Genomic DNA, 7,115 nt, shown 5'->3' on the forward strand with positions numbered 1-7,115 from the left:
ACACACACACACACACACACACACACACACACACACACACACACACACACACACACACTCACACACATAGTCAACACCCCCACCACTTATCTACATACGGTATCTCCTTGCCAACTCACTTCATAGAATTAATTCTCTCCTCTCCGCCCACTCTGTTGTGGTGTTTGTGTGTGTGTGTGTGTGTGTGTGTGTGTGTGTGTGTGTGTGTAAAATAAATGCACAGGGGACTCATGAAGAGGCCGTGTTTGTATGAACATGAACAATTCATCATGGCTTGATTAACATACACAATTTTTATCTCCCCCTCGCTCTCTCTCCCTCTCTCTAACTCTCTCTGTGCTTTGGTCCTGTGGTGATAATTGCAAATAATTTATTCCTACTGGTTAATTAACTGATATCCTTTACACATAGTCTTGGAAATACAGGAAACACTTTGAGAATGTAGCTCAGAGGAAAGCCAAGTCAGTCCATCTTGCTGTAATTGCTCCAAACAAAACTATAAAAAGTGACACGTGTAATGACATCAGGATTTCCGTTTTAACCTCCCGAAATTCCGATGCTAACACAGATATTAGCATCATACACGGCCTTAATGGTCAATATTTCACGAGTAGGCAACGTAGCGTATAGCGATCTACCGCAACCTCGGAAAGTATAAGTAGAACTACTGGGTGTCTGCAGATGTCCGTGCACACATTCGTTTGGGAGTGTAACCGAGGCTTAATGCCGTTCACCGATATGGCGGACTCCACTACCAATAGGAACTAGCTGAAAGGGTAATTACTGAAGGTAAACACACTGAATGACAAATTCTTGGAAATCGTAACGATTATAGGGTAGTTTGGGAAAAAATAAACAGAAAATAAATGAAGAAAATGTGGGCATTTAAAACTTCATCACAAGCTGCCACATTGAAGCAGGACGCCCCTGGTATTAAATTGAACATGGTGTGTCCTGGTGGCCTCAGGATTGACGATGCCGACCATGTAATTGCGCCATGTCTGATTCAAACCCCATTGTTCCAATTAAATATACACTGAACCGTTGTGTATCCTCACCCTTTTGCAGTCATTATGCCCTTTTCTGTTTGAACCGCGCAACCCAAACACAGGCCTGTGCACGAACAATGCAGCCGCCAGCATTGGCATCCCCAAAACCAGCCGTTCAGGGCAGAATGTGGCCAGTGTTGTACGTTGGTGTGGAGCCCAGCTGCAGACTGTACATGGCCCAGGGCAGACATCAGTGTCCACATCACTCCAGACCTCGGAGTCGGTTGACCTGTGCTGGGCCTGTCTTGTTTCCAACGACCGTTTGTTACTAATTAATGGACTGGAGCCCATTCTCCGGCACTGAGTGCAACACAAACCGCATGCATTAAACATGACCGTGCCTCCCTCTGTTGCCGGCGCCGGGGAAGACAGAAAGATTGAGAGAGAGAGAGAAAGAGAAAGAAAGAGAGAGAGGACAACAAACATCCGTAAACACTTCAGATGACAGAATACACAAATGAGAACAAACATACCAACCATTTCACTGCAAAGTAAAAAATATGCTCTTCTCTGCTGTTTGACGATTCAAGTGCTGCATCAGGGAAACATTGTAATAAGTTTGAAGTGAAACACCTGCAAGAGGTTCCGGGTACCTTTTTCTCATCAAGATGTTTGGTTATTTGCCGAACGAAGACGTCCTCTCATCTTTAACAACCGCAGTATTCAGATGAGCATGGCACCAAAACACCCGGGGGTGCCCGAGAGAGGCCTCCTCAAGAGATTGGACTTGCCCTTTAAGACTGAGAGCGTCCTCGATGGCCATCATCTCACGCACACGTGCACGCACGCACTCAGCGAATCACACACACACAGTAACACACGTTAATGCATAAATTGCTATTATCTGAGCTGCCGCCGGTGACAGAAGTGCCCCCACCAAGATCACCTCCGCTGACAAAAGTTAATTTGCACTAATGATGTTTTACTCCTCTCATTACCTTAAATCATCTCCTCCCACCCCATCCTCCCCCACCTCACCCCACCCGCGAAGAGGGATGCAAATGGGATGGTGCAGCGAGAGAGAGAGAGAGAGAGAGAGACAAAGTGGAATCGTCAGTGTTTGGATCGGTGGCAAGCAGTTTGTAATTGTTATGGTCCTGGAGGGGGTTGATGCTCATTGGCGCCGCTCTAGGCAGCTCTCTCTGCCCTCTCCGTTGAATATTTTACGCCGTTGTATAATTACCATAGCTACTCAAGTTAATTTTTGATGGAAGGCATGTGTTTTTACTGTACTGCCCTGACACGGTCTTGTATTTATCTTGCAGGCTTAAGTGGTGAACTTTGTAATGGTAACAGAGTCCCTGCATAACAAGCGTGGAGTGTTTAATGTGCAAATTAGTTGTTGTTGTTGTTTTTTTCCCTAATGCAAGTTTGAGTATTATAGTTTTATGACTTTGGGTAATGAGCATTGGGTTGTGTTTTGGGCAAACTTCTTCAGCCTCGCAGCTTCCGGTGCGTGGGGGCGGATCAACGGGCTGCTCATTTCGCCATCTCCGTCATTTGTGCCGTTGTTTTTTTCAGGCTGCAATATCAACGTTGTGCTGCCATGCATAAGCTGAGTAGAGGTTTCTCACAGCACACATTATGCCCAGTCAAGGCAGGAAAAGTCTGGGTAGAACTGATAATAACAAGTGTAGACATTAATATTCCACAATGCAACAGAACACTACACCTTCGTGTGGTTTGAACCTGCTCTCTCAACCTAGCACAATGAGCATATGGCTCTGTTTTGAGCACCTTCGTCAAAATGAGCCACATCCTCAGTCACGTGTTCTCCTTTTCCACTGCCAGTTCACAGCTCTCTCAGTCGACATCGACTAAAAAGTCTCCGGATCGCAGGAATCACATGTGTGGAGTTCACCTCTACTGTAAAGCATCACTCCCCAGAGTTCGCAGGCAGCGTTCTCCAGACAAAGTAATGTGCCAGCGACCCTTCGCTCACATCGGCTCTGAAGCCGCGCAGTCATTAGCAGCCGATTGATGAGGCCAATGGTATTAAACATTTGCAGCTCATCCAGAGAGGGGAGACATTTTCACAATTGGTTTAGGGAGAGAGGGGGGATATGAGCATGTTCGGTTTGAAATGGGCAATGTTCATTTTTTATCTGTAATTGTTTCTGGAGGAGGCTTTTAGGGAGAGATGAGTTGAGATTCTATTAGAATCCACCGCTCACTTCCTTCCTTTCTTTCTTTTCTCAGGACTCCTCTGTTTTTTTTTTTTTGGGACGTTATGAAGCGTAAAGTGAAAGTTTGGAGGTGACTTTTGAATCGCATATAAGATTTTAAAAAGTATTACCACGATGTATAAAATAGGAAAGAACGCCGCTTTACAGCCAATCAAGCGATTGTGAACACGAGGGTAAGAATCTTTTACGGATAGTTGTCGCCTTTGGTAACGTCCGCCGCCATCTGACGTCTTTCATGATACTCACAGCGCGTAAAAAGGCCTTGAAGACGTTTTCTCTTTGTTGTCCTCGCGGATCCGTTTCGTCCCCGATCATCAGTCTGTTTGTAGCCGGGAGCCTGATGTCTGATGTCGACCTGAATACGCCGGCATTTCTGACCGTTGGGTGACACACACAAGCCCGTGTTAGGGAGCGCACGCGGCCTGCGCGATGTGGGGAGCGTGTCATGTGAGTGATGATCAGTCGCCGTGACGGGGTGAGGGATCAGGAAGTGGCTCGCGCGGTGGATCAAAGGGGTGACATGACAACCGGACGAGGACTCCCCCGGTTGACAGGGGAACATTTCTCGGATGGAATACCATCAAAGGTGACACGTGTGTGTGCGTGTGTTTGTGTGTGTGTGTGTGTGTGTGTGTGTGTGTGTGTGTGTGTGTGTGAGAGAGAGAGGAAGGGATCAGCCCCCGAAATAGACAGCGTCCAGTATCCTTGATGATGTGCTGTCTTTATCTGTCCGTCTGTGTCTTCATCCTCATCCTCATCACGTGCCCATGATCTCTCACCGTTTCTCTCATACACGTTCGTACAAGTGCACGTTAACGTGGTTGTGAGGCTGTCTACTCTGCACGGATTTAATATCTTCATGGTTTCGCCATAAAATGTCAAATGCATGCAAGTTTGGAATTTTGGGAAAAAACTAATTGTAATCAAAAATACTAGTAATAATAATTTGATAAGGTGTATCTCAAGAATTGAGTTGTAACTAATTACTTTATTCATAGATAATTATTCAGTTATTAATACTTTAATTCTGTATAGATGAAATATGATCCAACGAGTCCAGTTTGAGTCAGGGAAACATTCATTTAAACGCTTGTCAGAAGCATGCAGGGTTTTATCATATCATGGTGAAGGACTTTTATTTATTTAAAGTTTATTAAAGGGGCTATCATCGTATCTGCATTGTTTCACACGGGGCTAATGTCGGAAGTGAAAGGGATCTTTCACAACCGGGCCACACCAAAATCTGTTCCTATAAAATGGCTTACTGCGGATCTATAAAGCCTTAATGAATGATTCATTAACCATTAAAAAACAAAAAGGCCATTAGTTACAACTCCTAATCCCCCATTAAAAGTGTGCCTGGTCAAAATGTGTGCAGACAGAACGTGAAGCGAATTGTATATGTGTTGCCATAAAATCAATGGAAAGGGCACTTGTGGGGGACCGGGCGGGTCTCAAACATTTTCAAAGTTCAGCGGGGGAAAAAAAAAATCCGCTGAACATCACGACAATTATGTTTGAGAATAAATGCTGCACGCTACAACGCACAGCAGAAGTGATTTGGCTGGAAGAGTTGCACGAGTCACACATTTGTTCTCCTCTCACCTAATATAAACGTCTCCCCTGTCAGGTTTTGCTCCTATCAGATGTTCCTGATGACGTTGAAACAAAAAGGTGCGTATGATTGATCTGTTACATCTTCAACACAGAGCTGAATCAGAGAGAGATAGAGAGAGAGAGAGAGAGAGAGAGAGAGAGAGAGAGAGAGAGAGAGAGAGAGAGAGAGAGCGACAACACACGCAACACAAAGCAAGAGGTGAAAGAAACCTCACTGGGTTGCAAGTGCACTGCATTCGTGTAACATCATGCAACACCCCGCTTCTAATTTACGGGTTGTTTTTATCCCGGAGTGAAGACATTTTCTTTTTTTTCTGCTTCTGAGGAAAACGCACGGCCCAGCCCATCTCCATGTATCACTGCGTCCAGAACCCCCGCGGCCGTTGGGAGGGTATAGAATCACACGGGCCAAACATAATAAAGGTAATTTACTGCCAAGGCAAATTCCATAGCTCTGGGCCGCCGCCCCATGTTAAGCAGCCCGCTGACCTTTAGCGTCTGATTTCATAAAGAGGGACACAATCCGATTAGGCCCGGACGGGAAAGGTCAAACGCACTGGCAGTTGTGGATCGGGCAACGACGCCGCTAGCTGGCTGGGGACGCGCGGGGCGACCGCGGCCATGTGGCCTATGTACGTGAGCGGAGGGTGGAGGCTGTCTGTGGGTGGGGGCAGACAGCAGTTAGCCTCCGTGGCCTCTGGAGCCGTTAGCAGAAAGGGCAGCATATCTGACATGGGTGGCGTACTCCCTTTTTGCACACACACACACACACACACACACACACACACACACACACACACACACGCACACACACACACACACACACACACACACACACACACACACAGACACAGACACAAAGACACCAGGTGCTTTACCTGATAGCATCTTGCACCACTGTGTGTGTGTGTGTGTGTGTGTGTGTGTGTGTGTGTGTGTGTGTGTGTGTGTGTGTGTGTGTGTGTGTGTGTGTGTGTGTGTGTGTGTGTGGATTCTCGGTCATTGTGAAGGCGCGGTCTTCACTGATTGCCTGGACCTCTTTTTGACAAGCTTCGTTGCTTATCCCTGATCAGTTGTCCATTTTCCTGAAATGTTGAATGGACGTCATAATTTTGAATGGAAAATGAAATTCAGCTTTAAGGATTACACCCCTTTATTACAATTTACGCTTCGCTTTTAGTATTTGTGGCCATCTTGACAACACTGTGCACCGGAGTGGCGAGAAACGAGCAGCCAAGCGATCAGAGGGGTTTTGTGAACCACTTTAGTTCAAGGTGAAACCTGAAGTAAGCACCTGAGATGTATCGATAATAATCCCTCATTGGGACATTACTTAAACCGTGTGCAAGCTATACTACGAGTGGAAAACATCAAAGTTAAACCAAGAAGATGATCTGTAACGTATGACTTTGTCGTTTCTCCATTTGTCTTCATCTTCCAATCAAATTTGGCTAAAAACTGTCTGATCCCCGTTGAATATTGACGTCATAATTTTTTCCTTTCCTGTGGACGTTTTATTACACTCAGGTAGAGCAAGTAAGGTAAGTTACGTGGTATAATATACTGGTAAAGACAAGAAAGTCCATGAATGGCGGGTGGGCGGGGCCTGCATGGGTCAACAAACACACAGGACTCTCACCCAGGACACCGCCGTTTGTGACCCGTGTGAATCTCAATTGTTTTGTAACGTCTTTACGCTCGTTGCACGATGCTACGTTAGAAAGTCCGCTAAGGACGGTTGTTATATTTGCGCTAGTCTTGCTGTTGAGGTTGTAATGTTATGCTGTTCATTTTTGTAATTATTATTACATTATTACTGATGATTTGCTGCCTATTTTCTGCCTAAACCTAACCAACCGTTTCACAACGTTACCCATGTGGCATTGTGCGTTTCCGCAAGCAGGATACGGTGCTGATATGAAAAATATTTACAATTCAGAAGATTTGACAGTCACCGTACCCCTACCATACGCCCACCGTAACCCCACCGTACCCACACCATACCCCGCGATCACAGAAATGCACAATGAAAACATTCTTTATTTTTTGGCGACCTGGTTGGTTAAACCCAGACCCGGCGCTATGGGCGGGCCTTGGGGGGCCGGGCCGCCCTTGGACTCGGTTGGGCCCGCCCTGGACGGACAAGCCTGTCAGTCACTTATCACACGTAAAAAAAAGAGCGCAACTCTCTGTCGCCGGCGACAGGAGCTGTCACAGGAAGCAATATGCAAACAGGACGCAAAACTAAGATTACCGTAACTCC

The sequence above is a fragment of the Taurulus bubalis genome (genome assembly GCF_910589615.1).
Source record: "Taurulus bubalis genome assembly, chromosome: 1".
In the NCBI taxonomy this organism is placed as follows: domain Eukaryota; kingdom Metazoa; phylum Chordata; class Actinopteri; order Perciformes; family Cottidae; genus Taurulus; species Taurulus bubalis.